The 21,444-nt window shown below is 37.2% G+C and overlaps 1 long non-coding RNA gene across 3 annotated transcripts in view; it reads left to right on the top strand.

Moving 5' to 3' along the window:
* Positions 1-21,444, top strand: part of LOC123590487 — a 400,928-nt gene that overhangs the window by 366,709 nt on the left and 12,775 nt on the right. Inside the window, exon 4 of one of the 3 annotated variants that reach the window (XR_006708790.1) lies at positions 6,336-6,552. The exons of the other annotated variants lie outside the window; for them this stretch is intronic. This is a non-coding gene — a long non-coding RNA (uncharacterized LOC123590487). Of the gene's footprint in view, positions 1-6,335; positions 6,553-21,444 lie in introns of those variants that run through there. 3 annotated transcript variants of the gene reach the window in all.

The following is a 21,444-nucleotide window of genomic DNA, read 5'->3' as shown; positions in this document are numbered from 1 at the left end:
AACAGACAAAAATTTTGGCATATTTGCCAGAAAAGTTTGTATCAAGCTTTTCATTTTTATAATTTACAAACACCCTTTTAACTGATCTATACATATCGATATGTGTGTGTATGTATGTGTGTGTATATATATATATATATATATATATATATATATATATATATAATTATATAATTAGAAGCAAAGTACTAAGGAGATTCCACGTTGTTTAATATTGTGAAAGCCTAGATGACATGAAACACAATTTAGAAGCTGACAGTATGGATTAGCCAGCAGCATGAGAGGAAGGTATTGAAATGGGGAAGAATCTCCCTTATCGGAGTATCACTTACTGGGACTTGGCTAGGAATGTAACACTAGAGAATAGCAAAAAAGCACGTTTGGTTGTTCTTTCTTTGTTCCTTTTTGCCTGTGTTCCATCCTGCTCTACCCCATCTGGGTCTTAGAAGGTTAATTTTTGAAAACTGCCTCTCTGTGGCTCCCTTGCCAGCCAGCCTCTGCTTAGAAGCAGCCAGTGGACTGAGAAATGAAGGCAAAAGGAGAGTAAGTGGCCGCTTCTCCCTTCTCCCTCCCTCTATAGGCACCAGTCCTAGGTAGTAAGCAAGTTCCTCTTCCCCACCAGGAAACCCCTCCTTTGCAATTCTAATTCTCAGTGAACTCTGATAACACCATTTCTTCCTCTTGTCTCTTTAGTCCTATGGGTGGAAACAACCTTCCACTGTTGCTAGTCTCTGGGTGCCCCAGTACCCCTTGTTTGTTCCTTTTACATGTCCCCACATGTGATCAGGACCACAATCCATAAAAATAACTGTAGCGTTTATTTTTTAAATTTTATTTAAATCCAAGTTAGTTAACATAGAGTGTAATAATGGTTTCAAGAGCAGAATTTAGTGATTCATCACTTACATATAACACCCAGGGCTCATCCCAACGAGTGCCCTCCTTAATACCCATCACCCATTTAACCCGTCCCCCACCCACCTCCTTCCAGCAACCCTCATTTTATTCTATGTATTTAAGAGTCTCTTATGGTTTGCCTCCCTCCCTGTTTTTATCTTGTTTTTCTTTCCCTTCCCTTAAGTTCATCTGTTTTGTTTCTTAAGTTCCACATATGAGTGAAATTATATATTTATCTTTGTCTGACTGACTTATTTTGCTTAGCATAACACAGTCTAGTTTAATACATGTTGTTGCAAATCGCAAGATTTCATTCTTTTTGATTGCCAAGTAACATTCCATTGTGTATATATATCATATCTTCTTTATTCATTCGTCAGTTATTAACATTTGGGCTCTTTCCATAATTTGGCTATTATTGATAGTACTTTTTTTTAAATTTTTTTAACTTTATTTTTGAGAGAGAGAGACAGAGTGTGAGTGGGGGAGGAGCAGAGAGAGAGGGAGACACAGAATCTGAGGCAGGCTCCCGTCTCTGAGCTGTCAGCACATAGCCCAATGGGGGGCTCAAACTCACGAACCGTGAGATCATGACCTGAGCTGAAGTCGGAGCTTACCGACTGAGCCACCCAGGCACCCCGATAGTACTTCTATAAACATTGGGGTGCATGTGCCCCTTCAAATCAGCATTTTTAAATCTTTTGGATAAATACCTAGTAGTGCAATTGCTGTGTTATAGGGTGGTTCTATTTTTAACTTTTTGAGGAATTTCTATACTTTTTCCAGAGTGGCTGAACAGTTTGCATTCACACCAGCGGTGCAAAAGGGTTACTCTTTCTCCACATCCTCACCAACATCTGTTGTTCTCTGAGTTTGTTAATGTTAGCCATTCTAACAGATGTGAGGTAGTTTCTCATTGTGGTTTTAATTTGTATTTCCTCTATGATCAGTGATGTTGAGCATCTCTTCATGTCTGTTAGACATCTGGATACCTTCTTTGGGAAAGTGTCTGTTCACGGGTGCCTGGGTGGCTCAGTCAGTTGAGCATCGGACTTCAGCTCAGGTCATGATCTCACAGCTCCTGAGTTCAAGCCCTGTGTCAGGCTCTGTGCTGACAGCTCGAAGCCTGGAGCCTGCTTCGGATTCTGTGTCTCCCTCTCTCTCTGCCCCTAACCCACTTGCATTCTGTCTCTGTCTCTCTCAAAAATAAATAAACATTGAAAAAAAGAAGTGTCTGTTCATATCTTTTGCCCATTTCTTCACTAAATTATTTGTTTCTTGGGATTTAAAAGTAGATGTGGTCAATATGAGAAGCAAAGTTGTGCTTTGTTTATTGTCTCATGGACTGTGGGAATATGATGAATTATTAAGTCACTTAGATAAATATTCATTATGAATATTAAAAACTAATTCATTTTCATTACTGGATAAGTAATACATAACATAGAAAAGTTAAATAGAAAAGGAAGTAATAATTAACCTTACTGATTGATTACAGTGTGTTAGCTGCATCCCCATGAGGTAGGCACTGTTATCGTCCCATTTTAAAATACAGGACTCAAACTATTGCCAGGTGAAATGACTCATATAAGGCTATACAACAATGGAATGGCTGAAGGAGAAGTTGAACTGAGGCAGATTGACTCTCAAGTTTTCACTCTGAATCACTAAACACTAGTACCTCTTGGAATGGAATGAAGAAATGAGAGGAAATGGCATTTATTATCTACTATGTTCCAGGGAGTGCACGAGATGCTTCCATATGTACTACCTCAGAACCACCCTTTCAGAAATAGGTGACACTGTCAATCATTCTGTTACGGGAAAGTCTGTCTTTCCTGAGTTTCTGTGACACCACACCCTACTCTGGTTTTCCTCCTCTTTTCTGGCTATTCTTTCATTTTCCTTTGCTTTCTCTTTCCTCTCTAGTCAACCTTTAAATGTGCAAGCATTTTGAGTTTCCTTCTTGCTTTTGTTCTTCCTGGTTGGGTTCCTCTAATGAAGCGGCTTTAAAATGCCAGTGATATGCAGATGACTTTGGAGTGCGTGGGTGGCTCAGTCAGTTCAGCATCAGGCTCTTGATTTCCGCTGAGTTCATGATATCGCAGTTTGTGAGATCAAGCCCTAGGTCAGGCTCCACACTGCCCCTTCTCTGCCCCTCCCCCACTCATGCCTCTGTGTGTGTGTGTGTGTGTGTGTGTGTGTGCACCCGCGCACGTACTCTCTCTCTCTCTCTTTAAAAATACATAAACTTTAAAAAAATAAAATGCCAGTGATATGCAGATGACTTTGATGTTTCTGTTTCTAATCCGTATCCTCTCCTAAACGTTAACCTGTATGTCCAACCGCCTCCTGGGCATCTCCCTTTGGGTGTCCAGTAAGCATCACAGACTTAAGACAGCCAAGTGACAATGCTTGATTCATTTCTTCAGCCTGCTTCTCTCTTTGTCATCTCCATTTCCTTAAATAGCGCGATTATCTATTCCAACTCATCAAGTTAAACATTGAGGAATTATCCTGGAATATTCATGCTTTCCTTCCCCTAATATCAATGCCTTCAGTCAGCTCTCTGTGCAGAGATCCAAGTCTCTCCCTGCCCACAACCATCATCTTTGGATCCATTCACTGTGATAGTTTCTTCACTGATCATGCTGTTGCCAATCTTTCTCTCCTTCAAGGCTGTCTACTCATGGCTGCCAAAATGATGATTTTGGGCATGTCATGCCACTTTACTGCTTAAACCTCTTTATTGGTTTCCAGACAAAATGCATTCTGACTTCTTGCATAGGATCAAAACCTTACTTAAGCTGGTTTCTGTTGAATGAATGGATCCTATTAGCTACTCTACCCCCTTGAAAAGATGGTACATTAATTTATTTATTCCTGTAAATTATATACACACCCATTTTTTTCTCTCAAGGAATATAAACTTCTTGGTCAGGACTGGATATTGTCATAAACTCTGTGTTGATAGAAGACAAAGACAGCAGTTTTGTTCAAAACCTAGTAACAATTTTTCCTTGGCTTATCCCTGAACAGTTCCCAAAGAGCTCTTAAGTATAAAATGAAAGGAAGGCAGACATTTCATATCAATGTTTAAAGTGAATTTGTTGAAGAAATACGCTTTTTATTGGCATCGTCTTAATTCGACATTGTTAAATAATGATGTTATTTAACAATAACAATGTTGATCATTTTTAATCAGTTGGGGAATTTATAATTTAAAAAACCCATACCAAACAATTGAATCATTTACACATATGGTTATGATCAATATTCTCCTTATAAAAAATAATTTCCTATCAAGTGGTTTTGATTCATGCTGGGAGAAAAGAACACAAAGATTTGTGTTAATAATTCAATGATTGACATGCAACATGATACGTGCATTCTACTAAACCAGACATCCAAGTGATATGCCTCCATAGGGATTCCATTTGTTCATGGTGAGAAAGAAATACATTATGATTTCTACTTTGGATAACGACTCTGAGGAGTGCCTGGGTAACTCAGTCGGTTAAGTGTCCGACTTCAGCTCAGGTCATGATCTTTCAGTTCCTGAATTTGAGCCCCGTGTGGGGCTCTGTGCTGACAGCTCACAGCCTAGAGTCCACTTTGGATTCTGTGTCTCCCTCTTTCTCTGCCCCTTCCCTGCTTGTACTCTCTCTTTCTCTCTCTCTGTCTCTCTCTCAAAAGTAAATAAACATTTAAAAATTTTTCAAAAAATAATGACTCTGAAATGCCAGAAATTTAGTTTACTGCACAACTTGCTGCTTTGACAATGGTGAGTGTATTAATATGTTGTTCCAAGTTAATCTTTTGTACAACTATTTCCTTTTTGTGCCCAAAGAAATCACAAAGGGAATATCTGATCCTGTTTATTCCAAATAAGTAATGAATCAAGCTTTATTTTCTTTCTTGCCTTGTAAAACTATTGCCAAAAGAAATTACCACCAGTAAGAAGTAAGGAAATTTGGTCCTTAAAACAATTCAAATTGAAGACTATGTTAGATTTTACTTAGGTTTTTATTCCAACGTGCCAAGTTGATATCTTCATCTACATTCACTCAGGGACACTTTCAATAATAAGTATTTTTATGTTTATTTATTAATTTTTTTTTAAATTTTTTTTCAACATTTATTTATTTTTGGGACAGAGAGAGACAGAGCATGAACGGGGGAGGGGCAGAGAGAGAGGGAGACACAGAATCGGAAACAGGCTCCAGGCTCTGAGCCATCAGCCCAGAGCCCGACGCGGGGCTCGAACTCACGGACCGCGAGATCGTGACCTGGCTGAAGTCGGACACTTAACCGACTGCGCCACCCAGGCACCCCTTTATGTTTATTTTTAAAAATAAAGATACAGATGCTATGGTAAAAATGTGCAAATATATAGACAGTGACCATAATTCTATGGGAGTGACTCTCTTATATGACTTATAAAGTGATCCTGATGAAAATTCCCAGGAAGTGTTTCAAAAATGTCTTGAGCAATAGAAACATGATTGTATGACATCTCCTCCAATGACTGTTATGGAAGACAGCAGCTATTTCTATGTGTATATTCTGCTAAAATTGTAATTTTTTAAATTATATCTAATGCTTGATCATTTTTCCCTTTGTCCTTAACATGACAGCCATTTGGCTCTGCCCTACTTTTCTGTACTTCTCAAATGTTTTTTTAATGAGATACATCACAATCAGTAATGATTCATGTGGTTGTTTGCTTTTGGATAATTTCCTCTCCTTCCTCTGATAAACTCTGAAATAGATTTGAGAACATTGAGTAATGGCAGAATTGGATATGAACCAAGACCAATTAGATGTTTAAAAATTATAGTGCTGCCAATCACATAGGATTGATCTTTCCCGGGAGTATATGCAGCTGAAAATATCCCCAAAATGAAGTTATCTCCTTTTAGTCCCTGTAATTCCTATGTAAACATTACTGAAGTCTTAACAACGTATATGTAAGGAATGAGGTAGTAACTACTATTAAGCACGACTTTCATATAAATTTCAAAAAATTCATTTATGAGGTGTTCAAGGCTGTCCTCTACTATGACCTGAAGGGAAAAGGGAAAGGTCTTAGTTTTTTGTGGGTGGTGATTAAAAATCAAAACACAAAAAACACAGGTCTTAGAGAAATGGCGAGGCCCAACACTGAGAAGGCCAGCAGAGTCATGGCAGAGTGTTTCCGTTTTCAGTTGAGGAGACTTGATCCTCTGACTGACAAAGACTCTCTCCTTGATCAAACTTCAGTCAGGTTCCTTTAAGCCCCCTTCTCAACTAGGCCTCATCCTTGGACCTTGTCCTTGGGCCTGTCTAGCCCAGTTTTTGCAAGAATCCTGCTAGGTCAATTTAGGGAGAGTCCCCAGCCCGGGGATCTGACCATGCTTGATATCTAATCATATTCTTCATCCCTTTCCATCCCTCAGATGACAGCTGATTATCCTGGCCTGTCTTCAGCAAGAATCCCCCCTACCTTGATGTCTTCTCTTAGTGATTTTTCATCCACCAATCCCCCTCATCTACTCGTTGGCTATAAATCCCCAGTGTTCTAGCTGTACGTGGAATTGAGTCCAGTCCTAGACTGAAGGCTCTTTTCTGCTGTTGCAGCAGTCCCTGAATAAAATCTGTTTTTATCACTTTCAACTTCTCTCTGGCTCTGTATTTTCTGAAGATCTCATGTATCTTTGAAAAGAAGGTGGGACAATATGTTGCTAGTAATGAGTAAGAGTGAGAGAGTGGCAGAAGAACCAAAAGAGAGAGGAAGGTCTGTTGCTGTTCACCAAGCCAAAGATCAAATACACTCCAAGTGTCTGTGCCACAAATGAATGGAACCTCTCCGAGTTCCTCCACAGGGATGGAGTTCTTAGTTTCACCTTTGCAGACTCCTTTCCTCCACGCTTTACAACCAGTTGGTCATTGGTCTTTACTCTTTACCCTGCGGCTTTATTTTACCATGTTTTTTCACTTACGTTAGTCTTTCCACCTCTTAAAAATAATTGCTACCCTTGTGATGCAATCCCTTTCCATCAGCATTTAATACAGTTAGTTAGAATTTGTCAAAGCTTGAACTGATGTCATCTTTTTCCTTTTTAATAGGGAATCATAAAAATAATAAACTTTGTGATTTTAATTATTTAATGTTTATTTTGAGAGAGAGAGAGAGAGAGAGAGAGAAAATGAGTGAGAGAGGGGCAGAGAGAGAGGGAGACACAGAATCCAAAGCAGGCTCCAGGTTCTGAGCTGTCAGCACAGAGCCCAACGCAGGGCTCGAACTCATGAACCGTGAGATCCTGACCTGAGCCATGGTTGGACGCTTAACGAACTGAGCCACCCAGGAACCCCTGTGATTTTAATTTGCAAATGTAATTTGCAATTTGTAATTTTTTATTTACATTCAATTTGAATGTAATTTTTTGTTTCCCTCGTGACTTCTCTTGCCATATTTCTCCTTGGCTTCAGGATCTATTCCTTCTCGGCTTCTGCATGGACTTTCCTGGTTACTTTAGTTCAAAACACAACAGGATTTATCTCATTTTCTATTGCCTCTCTAATTGCTTCTCTAGATGACTTCTAATTGTTTCTCTAGATAACTTCTCCCATTTCTTCTTTCCTGCCCAGTAGACTCAAATGGATTTCCTTCTGCCTGTTCTCGGCAGCAAGGGTTACATTCCCCAAAGAGATGACCTATAACTTTCATAAAGTCTTTCCTTTGCCTTTTTGTTTTGCCACCGCCTGAAAAACATCTTAATTTTCCTTTTCTCTTCAAAAGCCTTTTCATCCTGTGTTCCTTTGTCTTAATGGCTTTTGGGTATCCCCTATATTATGCAGATATTAACACTCAAGTTTTTAAGCTCCCCCTTCATTCTAAGTCATTGAAGCTGAACCAGCTGCATCTGTCTCCATTCATTTTGATCTATTACTGAAAAGTTCACTCAAACATGTTCTTCTCTACACAAATTTTGTGCACCACACTCTTTGCCTTACTTTTTAAAGCAAGTTGCTTCCCAATACAGATTACCCGAAGTTTTTTTCCAGTCTGGGGGGGCCTTCCCTGTCTTATTTATTACTACCCCAAATTCATATCCCTTATCCAAATTTCAAATTAGAGTCTTATTGTAATGTCTAGTATGTCAGAAAGACTCTTAACCATATATCACAGGGCCACTTCTTTTCATTATCTCTCTAATTACTATGGAAGCCATAACCTTCTACTTTGCTACTCAAAGTGTGGTACCTTGACCAACGCTATCACCTGGGAGCTTGTTAGAAATGTAAGTGTTCAAACTTAACCCACAGACTTTTTTGAATTACAACCTGCATTCTAACAAATGTCTAGATAATATGTATTCACAGTAAAGTATAAGAAACACCAGTGTGCTGCGATTCATAAACTTGAGGGTACATGAGAATCATTTGAGTGAACTCAAATATTTTGTGATTGGAACCCAAATAATATTGTCTCAAAACATCCTAGCTTCTCTTGGAGTTCACAAATAGCGATCGCAGTTACTATGCTCTTTTTCCTTATTCAAATTTACCACTCTCCTTCCCAGCATGCATCGTGGTCACACAGATAAACTTCTTCCCACGACCGTGGTCAAGATAAGACAATTATTAATGAACATTTTACTAATGGACCGTTTACTAATTTTACTAATGGACAATTGAAAAAAAAAGAAATTATATTATTAAATTATATTCTTACGGTTACCCAGCTAATCACAAGTAGATTGAACATATGTACTCAAAATCCTTAACCCTAATTTTTTGTTTCCCTCATGACTTGGTCTAAAATTTGGGCTATCACCATGTTGTTGTTTGCTGAATAAATATACAATGCTATAAAGGTTATTTTTGTTCCATTTCTCTAAATATTTTTTTTAATATTAAGACACTTAGGTTCTAAATTATTGTTAAAGATACATTTGGAAATATAATTATATCTGTAACATTCCACTAAATATACCTTGGGGGAGAATAATCAAAAGAAATTAAAGTTTTAGAAATCGTATGTAAAGAGCATTTAGTATTTCTTTTATAGATGCACAGAGGTTGGTGATAAAATTTCACGAGACAAAATATAGTAAGTTTACACATCTTGTGGAAAAGATTGCCACAACCGTCCGGTGGTACGTGCCGTCCTCTTTAAACTTTTACTGTCCCTCCCCCCGGCCATTCGTCTTGACACTCTTTCTTCCTAACCCGCCCATTAGCTGGTTATTTTTCTCTTTATATCCAGACAAACGTTATCATTTCTCCTCTTCCTCTATTATAAATCTCTCTAAAATGTATTTTGGAGGGGTATGGAAGAAATGGAAAGCACATTGAGGTACCTTAAAAGCTTTTTGAACGTTCACAAAAAATTAAGCACTACTCATTTTCACAGTGAAAGTGGAGTGACAGCCTAATTTGAGAGTCTCAACGAGTGTCCCTAAATAATTAGCTAAATTTTATAATATACTCGAATGCACAATAAATCTGTTAGCTAGTGGTTTGGGCATGTAATTAGGAGATGAACATTATAGCTGAAATCAAACTATGTGACTGTTACATAATTTAAAATTCAGTTAAAATACCTCATTATATATTTTTTTCATTTCTCTGTTGCTCTTGAAACCTTAATTATTGACAGAGTATGACTTAAAATGTAGAAATAAATGTTATGGATGAAATCCGAATCAGAGAGGCAATATGCAGAATGAATGTAAAATTTTGGGAGCTTATGAACTGAATCTTGCACTTACTTGTGAACTTGGATACATGATAGAGTGATGCCAATAAATGACCTAGGCTTTCTAAGTATCAGATTCCTTACCTGAAATGTTTACGTATGAGGTGATTTTTAAATCTTTTTTTCTCTCTTCATATATACATATATTCTACCATACTACCTATAAAAGTTTATTCTTTAGCAGGCTATATACCATGATTATAATAGATAAACCATAGTTACAATGTAGGAGAAAGAATATCACAAATTGGGCAGCAGAATTTGCACTTTGAACAGAAATTCACTAACATAAGAGGTTTCTCTAAGAACTCCTGGAGTAAAACCAACTTTTGAGTGGAAAACAAAATTCCACCTTGATTTAGCAGTAGTGAAAGGAGTCAAAGGCTTGAGACATTTTGCAGTCTGGAAACCCAATTTTCAATTTTTAAGAGTAGAATGTTTGGTAATACTATTTAGTCCACAATTGAAATGAGGGAAATAGATGTCATTTTCCACTGAATCTTAACAGAGGTTTATGGGAGGATGTCTTTTGAATAAAATAACAGAGACATCTCTCTGATTCATTTCCTGATCTGACTTCATCAAGTTTTAACAAGGGTCTTTATGGAATATTACAACACCTGATTATTGTGGAGGAGCTGGGTTTATTCTGTCATCCCCAAGGCCCCTCAAATAAGTACACATGTCAGAGACTGAATCCAATATTTGGTGTCAGGTGATTATCCCTGACCTTGAAGAACTCATGATTTAAGGTGGGTGTCATGTATATATAGTCAGATGGTTAAAATACAATCTGATACATACTAAAGTAGAACTCCAAACAGTACAATGGAAGGTGCCTGGATGGCTCAGTCGGTTAAGCGTCCAACTCCTGGTTTCAGCTCAGCTAATGATCTCACGGTTTATGGGTTCAAGCTCCACATTGGGCTCTGCACTGACAGTGCACACTCCCTCTTTTTCTGCCCCTCCCTCGCCCCCATGCTCTCTCTCTCAAAATAAATAAACTTTAAAAAAATTTTTTTAAAGAAGACAAAAATGAAAAACAGCTACACGCCTAAAGGATTTAGGAAGGCTTCAGAGCTTTTGCCACTTGAGTAGAGTCTAAAGGGATGCATGGGAATCCACCACCCAGAATAGGGTCAGAAGGATCTTCCTGCAAAGGAAATGGTATCTCCAAATGCAAGAAGCTATGGCAAAGTCTGTGGCTTTGGTGGTGGGCAATGCTGGCAGAATAATGGTGTCAAGGTCAGAATGATGTGCAGAAATTAATGGAGAGATATGTGTAACATATTAAGACCTTCAGCCCTTTTCTTGTAGGTATTGAAGAAAAAACACCAAAGTTCTTTTTGGAGGAAATTGAGAAGCTTGGATTTTTTTGGTTTTCAAAAAATAACTTTGGCAAAAGTGTGATGGAGGTTGAGAAAGACTAGAGGTACAATGGTCAAAGGGGAGGCCACTATATTAATCAGAAGAGATGTGAAAATAACCAAAGAAAGATGGTGGTCATTGGGAAGGAGGAAGAGAGCAGGGTTTAAACAGGACTCTTCAACACTGAATGCTGAAGAGGGAGTGGTATAAGGAAAATTTTTAGATGGAATTTTACTAGCTTAAACTATCTGGGTAGCATCTGGAGAGCCATAAAAAGAGTTTGTGCCTAACCATTAGGGCATTTGGGCCACCGTGACATGGAAAGCCTGGAATTCTAAATAAGAATAATGCTCTCCAGGAGAGCAACATGAGTGATCTTAGAGTCTGTGTTCTACATGAATTCCCAGAGGAAAGAAACTGATACAGTAAAAAGAGGATTTGGGTTGTCAAGGTGAGCCCAGGGCAAAAAATCTTGTGGTGACAGAGGACACTGAAGACGAATGTGGATTTGGAACTTCAAACAGGCTGCTTTTAACTTCGAGGTTGAGCCACTTTTTCACAGAGCATCTAATGCTTTCCAGGACCCGAAGCAATATTCAACATTTATCTTGGGTTAAATCTAGAGTCTTTGTGATTCAATAAACGGATCGTCTCTTAGAGAATCAAGCCAGCAAATAGTACTATGGAAACTGGAATGCATCAAGAGAAAAGTGTGCCTTTGGGTGCTGGCAAAGCATAAAGAACCTAGATGAAATCTTTAAGTAAACAGAAGGAGAGCAATGAACTACAGCACAGTGATAGATAAAAAGCATTGTGAGTGGAAGGGATTTACCAGAATTCTCTTTTAAACTTGGCCACAGAGCCATCTTAACACGCTGTAAATACTTGTTGCATGTAAATAACCATTATAATAAAAGAAAAGCTGGCACAGCTAGACCAGTCTCAAGGGAAGTTAATGAAAGTGGACAAGAAACAACTGGCATTGGGAACTCGGAATGAGTGAAGCCGAAAGTATGAGGTTTTGCAAAAAAGAAGGAAAAGTGCCATATATTTGATTTGTGAAGGAAACTTTTCTCTTTATAAATACCCTTAGATTAAACTATATATACGTATCTGTATATATCAATACATGCTCATCGCAGCAAACGAAATAATAAAAGAAGAAAAACAAATTAAAAATATCTTCAGCTGGCCCCTAGCCTCATCCATTCCCATACTTCTGAGAGTAGTAGATTAAGAATGTCTTTCCCAAGCCATTAAAACCAATAAAGAGTTTTTATGACAATGTTTTTACAGAATCAAGATATGACCACATTTTTCTTCAACTTTTTTTTTTTTTTTTTTTTGCAATCGATTATGGACAGCTCTTCAGTTGTAGTAAACACAGATTTATTCCCTCAATGATGGGTATTCAAATTGTTCCCAATGTTGTCATTGTAAGTGACCATGCAAATAAACGGAAATATTGTGCATATAGTTTAATATATGGCACTATCATTTTGGTAGAGCTGGACAAAGGGTTTATGCAATTTTAAATATAATAGATACTGCCAGGCTATTTTCAAGAAGGGTTCAGTTAAACACTCTCCCACTACTAACGTGGCAAAGAAAGTTTCTATTTCCTCACATTAGACCTTTCTCTTATAGGTACTTCATAAAATTTTGCAAAAACAATTAGTAAACTATCTTATTGTTTGTTGTAACTTGCGTTTTCCTGAGTTTTCTTTTGAAGTGTAGTTGACACCTTTGAAATGGGTTCAACATTTGCATTGTCTCTCCTATGAATTGCCTGTCCATCTCTCTTATTAATTCCTATTGGCTTTTGCTTTTGAGTAGTTTCTCATCAATTTGCAGAATGTCTTTAGTTATTCTAGCACCTAGGTCATCTCCCTATGTGTTCAGGTTTTGTTTTATAGTTTATTTCACACAGGCAACTTACTCTGTTACTAATTTTGTTTCTAGGTATTTATAGTTTTGTGACAATTAGGATGTTTTCTTTTCTTTTTTTCTTTTTTCTTTAACCTCTGTTTAGCCTTGTAAAAGTTTAATGGCCCTTTATACTGGGCTTGCAACATCCCAACCGCTACTTCTGTGATGCTCATGTGGTTGGTAAAGTAGGATGTTTTCTTTTTAATTAAGAGGCAGAGTATAGCCCAAAAAAGTGCAATAAAGTATCAATTTACACTTCGATGAATTAACTCCAAGGATACATCTAAGCAACCACTTGTAAATCAGCAAATGTCACCAGCACTCAAAATACCCTCTGCCATGCCACCTCTGCATTGATACCCCACCCCCTCCCAAAAGGTCACTCCTTTCTCAACTTTGAACACTATATTTATGCTTTTTGTGTGTTTTTCTTTTCTTTTTTATTGAACAATACAGAAAAGTAATAATGCGATGTCTATGCTTTTGTGTCTGTTTAGGGGCAAAATTATGTAATTCAGATTTATATTACATATATCTGGTTACTCCATTTTCACTGTTTTATTTATCCATTCGATTGTTAATGGGCATAAAGATTGCTTTTAGTTTGGGATTATTACATATGTAGTTATTGTAATTTTGATTTGCATTTATCTAATAATTAGTGATTGAGCATTTTTTATGCCCTTACTGGCTGTTAATGTATGTTCTTTGAAGAAATGACTATGCAAGTCTTTTGCCCACTTTTGAATCAGAGTTTTTGTTGTTGTGGTTGAGTTTTAAGAGTTCTTTCTATATTCTAGATACTAATCTCTTGTCAGATATATGATTTGAAAATGCTTTCTCCCATTTTGTAGGTTGTCTTTTTATTCCATGGATAGCATTGTTTGATGTGCAAAGTTTGTAACTTTCATAAAGTTTAGCTTGCCTATTTTTGTTTTTATTGCCTTGGCTTTGATGTCATATCAAGAAAAATTACCAAATCCAGTGTCATGAAGATTTTGCCCTAGGTTATCTTCTAAGAGTTTCCTTGTTTTGTTTCTTGCATTTAGGTATTTGATCCATGTTGAGTTGACTTTTATATATGGTATTAGGTAATGGTCCAACTTCATCATTTTGCATGTGGATATCCAGTTTCCCCAGCACTGGTTGTTAAAAAGACTGCACTCCCCTCACTTAATGATCTTGGACTCCTTTTTGAAAATAATTTAAACATGTATTCAAGGGCTCATATCTGGGCTGAATATTCTATTCTATTCTATTCTATTCTATTCTATTCTATTCTATTCATCTGTACATCTATCTTTATATCAGTACCACACTCTTTTCATTACTGTATATTTGTAATAAGTTTTGAAATCCAAAAGTATGAATCCTCCAACTTTATTCTTTTTCAAGATTATTTTAATTATTTGTGGTCCCTTCAGATTTTGTATAAATTTTATATGGATTTTTTATATTTCTGCCAAAACGAGTCATTGGACTTTTTCCTGAGATTGCATTGAACCTGTAGATCACTTTGGTAAGTATTAGCATCTTAACAATTTTACATCTTCCAATTTATGAACTTTGGTTGTCTTTCCATTTATTTTTGTCTTTAACTCTTTCAGTAATGTTTTCTAGTATTCATTATGTAAGTTTTTATCTCCTTAAGTTAATTACTAAGTATTTTTCAATGCTATTATTAATGGAACAAATTCCATTTGGTCATGGTGTATAATCATTTAAATATGCGGTTGAATGTGGTTTGCTACTGTTTTGTTGAGGATTTTTACCATGCTTCTGGTAGCTTCAGTATTCTCAGGGAAAATGTCTGGCACCCTGGCTTCCCAATTTCTTTAAAAATTAGTTTCTAAAGACTTTCTCTTTCACTCACTGATGTCTTCAATTACACATATCCACCTAGCCATCAACCTCATCCTCCTCTATTCTTCCCTGTCTGTGAATGTGCAGTGAAGTTGAGTTTAGGTGTCAGTGAAGAATTAAATGGAGATCTAATTATGCAATTAGATTTGAGTCTGCAATTCAGGAAAGTTGTAGGGAAAGGAGGTATAAGTTTAAGAGGCATGAGCTTGGATAAGATAACATGGGGACGGTCTACAGAGTGAGAATAAAAGAGGCCTGAAGATTGAACCATGACTAGCTTCACTATTTAAAGGCCAGACAGAAAAATGAGCCAAACTAGAAAAAGAGACAAGGGCAAAGGGGTCACCAAGGTGAAAGGAGATTCTACTGTCATTAAAGTCAAAAGAATAGAGAGCTCTGGAAAAGAGGCAATTTAATGATGCTTGAGGAGTCCAGACTGGGAAATGTCCAATAGTTTGAATGTTATTGAGGTTATTTGAGTCTGTATCAAAACCACATCAGTGGCATTGAGCAATAGAAACCACATTGAAGAGGGTAAATAAGATAAGAAGATACACACACACACATATAGCTGGTGTGTGTGTATATATATATATATATATATATATATATATACACACACACATATATATGTATGTATATGTATATATGTATACATACATATATACATATATGTGTATATACATACATATATACATATATGTGTATATATATATATATATATATCCACTACTTTCTGGAAGCTGGAGGAGGAAGTGCTTGTCAATTTAATTATTTTTTTAATGAGGAAAGTTAGACCACAATTTCTGATGAGTTTACCTCTTCAGTGTCTAAATGACTAAACAGAATAGTCTTCATTTCCTCTTCTAATCCACCTCTCCCACCACCTGTAACATTGTTCTCTTCCATCACCATCACTGCCTTCTTGTTCTGAGGGAGCATATTTTTGGCAGGGAGTGTAGCATTAGCTTACTTACAGATGTCTCCTTATCTATTCCTCCCCTTTATTAACTGATTATTCATAAAAAACCAGTGTGATCTTTTATAAACCCAAATCATATTGTCTCCATGCTTTAAGTACTTTGAAGGTTTTCTATTGCTCTTGGCATAAGGACTAAAATTTCTTATCTAATTTAACACACCCTCTCTGATGTGTTGCTGCTTTCTTCTCTGACCTCATCTCATGACATTTCCCTACTTTGAAGTTTAAGTGACACTTGGTTTATTTTAGTTCCCTGAACATGTCAAACTTGTCCACCAGGCTCCAAGTTTCACGAGGGACAAAATAGGTCTGTCTTGCTTAGTAACCGTTCTCAGGGTCCAGCAGAATGCCTTATATTTGGTGGTGTTCAACAAAGATTTTTTGAATGAATCAATGACATTTCTTGTGTTGAAATGAAAAATAGGGGAGAAAAGGAGACCTGAGGAGAAGGAAAAGAGGGGGAAACCAAAGAAGAGGAACACAAACAATGATAGAAAAAAATAAGCAAAAGCAAGCCAGCAATAATTACCTTTTCTTTTTCCGGTTAAAATCTAAACTCTTTAATATACAATGGCTTACACACCCCTTAATGATTTACTTCTCAGCTAAGCTTGAAATTCTCTTCTGGCCATTTGTCTACACTGACGCCAATACCATCTTGCTCATCTAGCCTCAAAAACTGCTTGCATTAGTTCCATATGGAACGATCTGCCTTATTTGCTATATTTTCTCTGACTAGGGCTTTGAATTGCGATTCCTTCTGCTTGGATCATTTTTTCCTATCCAAAGTCCAAATCATCCTTTCTTTTTTCCTTTTTTAATGTTTATTTATTTTCGAGAGAAAGAGAGAGACAGAGAGCAAGTAGGGGAGGGGCAGAAAGAGAGAAGGAGACACAGAATCCGAAGCTGGCTCCAGGCTCTGAGCTGTCAGCACAGAGCCTGACACAGGGCTGAAACTCATGAACTGCAAGTGTCAGATAATGACTTGAGCTGAAGTCAGATGCGTAACCAACTGAGCCACCCAGGTGCTCCCCAGATCATCTTTTTTAATGTTTATCTATTTATTTTGAAAGTGAGAGAGTTCAAGCAGGAGAGGGACAGAGAGAGAGGAGAGAAACCCAAGAAACGTGGGACTTGATACCACAAACTGTGAGATCATGACCTGAGCTGAAACCAAGAGGAAGATGCTTAACCTGCCAAGCCACCCAGGTGCCCCCAAATCATTTTTATAAGCATTTCCTACTAAATCATGTATCTCAGCTTAGATCTTTCTTCCTTCTGAAAGTGATTCTTTACAGTATCCCAGTGAAGATCATCCTTATAGCAATAAGTAAATAAAAAACGAACACTGCTCTGGAGGCCCAGTGTCAGTTCTTTAAATAATGAATACTGTTATTATTGTGGTGACTGTTTTTGTTTTTATATAATATTCAGCGAGATCGAAGGAACTATGTCTTGTTTCCTCCTAGAATTTATTACTGATCTGTGATTTTACAGTTGAATTTTACTAGCAACTGTGGGACAAAAAATGATGAAATACATTACATTAACCAAATCCCTACTAGTGTTAAGCCATACCCAACTCATAATTAAGAGTATACAAGCAGTATTTCTGCTTAATTGAATTAAGAAATTCAATGTTAAAGCATTCACTTATTTGTTTAATGGCAGTTAACAGTTATTACACCAGGGATTTATTGTTTGTTGGGAGTTTGCAATGATCAGTAAGACCCATAGTGATGCACATGTCCTAGTATTCAGAAAGAGAGAAAGACACTAGTGTGTTCCTTTGAGATCACACAGATGCAGGAGGGAGTAGTTTACACATAGAGCGATGGCTTGATTATAGAGTATCTTCATCCCAAAATCTATGCTTTTCTGCACTTGAGGGAAAGACTTCAAAGCAAAATCCTGTTTTATTGACCTTGACAAGAGATATACTTAGGAACAATGGCATGTTCCTTGGTTTTCTTCTGAGACAGTCAATTTAATTTTCTTTAAGAAGACAAAGTCCTGAAAGAAACAAACCAAAAACTATTAGAATTGTAGTTATTTTTTAAACAGGATAAATCGGCAAAAAATGCTGAAGTCGTTATTTTATCTATCTGATATCAGTAAAGTAGCACTTCACTTAAAATCTGGAATCAAAAAGGGTTAGTATCCAAAAACTATAAAGAACTTGCCAAACTCAACATCCAAGGAACAAATAATCCAGGGAAGAAATGGACAGAAGACATGAATAGACACTTTTCCAAAGAAGACATCCAGACACATGAAATGGCAAACAGACACATGAAAAGATGATCAACATTACTCTTAATCAGGGAAATACGAATCAAAACCATGATGAGATAACCACCTCACACTGGTCAGAGTGGCAAAAATTAACAACTCACAAAATAACAGATGTAGATGAGGATGTGAAGAAAGGGGAACCCTCTTACACTGTTGGTGGGAATGCAAACTGGTGCAGCCACTCTGGAAAACAGTGTGGAGATTCCTCAAAAAATTAAAAATAGAACTACTTTATGATCCAGAAATTGAATTACTAGAAATTTATCCAAAGGATACAAAAGTGCTTATTTGAAGAGTCACATGTACCCTAATATTTATAGCAGTGCTCTCAACAATAGCCAAATTATGGAAAGAGCCCAAATTTCCATTAACTGATGAATGGAAAAAGAAGATGCAGTATATATATATATATATATATATATATATATATATATATATATATAGTGGAATACTACTCAGTGATGAAAAAGAATGAAATCTTGCCATTTGCAATAACATAGATGGAACTGGAGGGTATTATGTTAAGCAAAATAAGTTAGTCAGAGAAAGACAGATAACACATGATTTCACTCACATGTGGAATTTGAGAAACTTAACAGATGATCATAGGACAAGGGAAGGAAAAATAAGATAAAACCAGAGAGTTAGGCAAACCATAAGAGACTGTTAAATACAGAGAACAAATTGATGGTTGATGGGGGTGGGGGAAGTGGGTGATGGGCAATAAGGAAGGCACTTCTCAGGATGAGCATTGGGTGTTATATGTAAGTGATGGATAAATAAAGAAAATCTGGAATCGATATTTATATGAAGGACAAAGACATATCCAGTTCAATCTGAGTGAACAATACCTTAGATAGTCCCTTACAAGTCCAAGTTGGGATGACTTCTATAATTATCATAACTTTAGATCAGTTTCAAAATACTGAATTGATCGGATCATAAATACATATTACACCTTAGTTTTCAAAATAGAGGAAATCAATAATGTATTTATCAAATATATACTGCCTGTCTACTATGTGGCACGTGTATGTTACATATACATAATACATATGTTGTATATTTCAGTAGCTGAGGAAATAGCCATGAACAAAACAGACAAACATCTCTGCCTTTCTGTAGTTCCAGTCTAATACAGGTGGAAAAGTTAATAAAATTATTAATCAAGTAAAAGACAAAGATATCATATAATATTTCAGAGTTTTGAATGGTATGAAAAAAAAGTAACTAAATAGGAATGGAGGGGTCAAGAAGTAAGAAGAGTAGGAAAGAATTGTCTGAGAAAGAATGTGAAGGCAGCTTCTGATAAGATGGACAAGACCTGAAGGTGGTGAGAACATTGCTCTCAGACCTCTGAAGGAAGAGAATTTCCAAGAACAGAGAAGAGCAAGTCAAAGACCCAGAGATGAGATTGTGCCTAATGTGTTTGCTGAATGGTAAGGAAACTAGTGTGGCTAGAGGAGGTTAGGCATATGCTAGGAGATGTGGTCAGAGAGGTAGAGTGGAGCTAGATGTTTTTAAGGCCTGTAAGTGACTAGCATTTACTCTACTGAAACTGCATGTCGTTTGCGGGTTTTGAAAGAAAAAGACATGATCTGTATTCATTAAAGTTAGTGACAATGGATGTTTTTGTATTTTCCAGTAGCATATTTAGCCATGTGGATCCAGGTAGAAAAGCATATTTAACCAAGGTTCTAAGTATTGGCAGTCAGGTGAGATGAAGGGAGAGAAGGCAAAGGAATCAGAAATATATGCCGAGTAATAATTATAATGTAGATAATGGGATCTAAACTACATGAGGAGAGAAGTATGGACACAGCAGGAGCAGTGCAACACTCACAGGGCTGATAATTGTGGGGTTGCTAGAGGTGGGATATTAAGGAAGTGGAGGTCACAAGTAGGCTAGTTGAAATTAAGACAGAGTGACATTTATTGGCATGACAAACTGACATGCCCATGAGAGTAGTTGATGGAGATAGGATGCAGAACAAAGCCAATGGGGGAGAGGGTTTCAGGGAACAGAGACCAAAAAATTGGAAGCTTTGTTTATGTGGCTGTTGAAATCCTCATGCGAGATCACACAAGCAATTCTGGGAAGAATGACTGAGCCAGGAAACTCTTTAAGAAATAAATGAAGTGACCCAGGGCTTGGTAGATGAGAACAACAACAAAAATGGTGCATCCCAATAACACAACCTTCCAAGGAGGATGTTTTCATGGAGAGGGAGAGAGAGTCTTACCTGGAGCAAGTAGCTATGAAAAGGCAGAGGGGACACCTGGTTGGAGAGCTTGGGAGACATCTGGTTGGAGGAGTTAGTCTGGGGCTAGGAGGGATGTGGGAGAAGCAACAGTCACCACTTGAGATGGCTGCCAAGTAAGCAGTGAACTCAGGGGTGAGACAATTCAACTCAGTAACAAACTGAAGGCAGATGGTGGAAGTTAAAGGCAGTGGGGGTGGGGTAGATTTGGTTGATGACTGACAGTGAATCAGTGACAAAACACGCCATGATTTGTCAGCTTCAAAAAGGATGTTTTGTGGCTTGGCCTCCAAGGTTTTATTTTTAAAACCATACACACTAAGCATTTATTGTATTTGCTCAAAAATATGAGAGAGGTAGGGACACAAATGATGCCAAGTTTTTATAACTATGCTGAATATAAAATACTGGAGAGCCCTGGCTTTGTTCCCATTCTAGAAATCATTATTGCGAATTTCCTTTTGAGTTGAATTTCGTTTTTCAGAAGAGGGGCCATGAGCAGGCATAAACACTACAATTTATCAAACTGCCTGAAGGGAAAGATGTGAAAAGTACTGATGAAAAACAACCCCTTGGACAGGACAAGATATGATAAGAGGACTTTGAAAGGTTTTTTGTTTTGTTTTGTTTTGTTTGTTTTGGTTTTTTTTACCCAATTTCCCTAAGTTCCAGGAAGTTTTCTTAGGAGAGATGGTGGTGCCTGAAAACCACATCATTCCTGGGATAGTAGAGACTTCTGGTCAGCATATGTGACTGTAGGAAGAAATAAATAATTTATATTTTAGAAAAAACCCTTATTATCTAAAGATGGCTCTTTAATAAAGTCATAAAGCAAGTAGGAAATGGACAGATGTCTTGTTTTCCCAAACTCTTTCAGGGCTCAGTGAATAAAAAATGGCGGTAACAGCATGATTTTAGGAAGGCTTGTGTTTTAGTTCCCTGCTCTGTTCAGAATAGATTAGTGTGTGTATGTATGTAGGGGGCACATACCTTATTTGATCTTATACGTTATGTGCCAATATCTTTGCACAATACTCTCTTGTTAAAGGCAGAGAATGTTTCAATGTTCATCTTTTAGCCTCCATATTCTGGAAACAAGGTGGATA

The sequence above is a fragment of the Leopardus geoffroyi genome, chromosome B4, assembly GCF_018350155.1.
Source record: "Leopardus geoffroyi isolate Oge1 chromosome B4, O.geoffroyi_Oge1_pat1.0, whole genome shotgun sequence".
Classification (NCBI taxonomy): Eukaryota; Metazoa; Chordata; class Mammalia; order Carnivora; family Felidae; genus Leopardus; species Leopardus geoffroyi.
The sequence above is the reverse complement of the archived record's forward strand: the minus strand, read 5'-3'. Positions and strand labels throughout refer to the sequence as shown.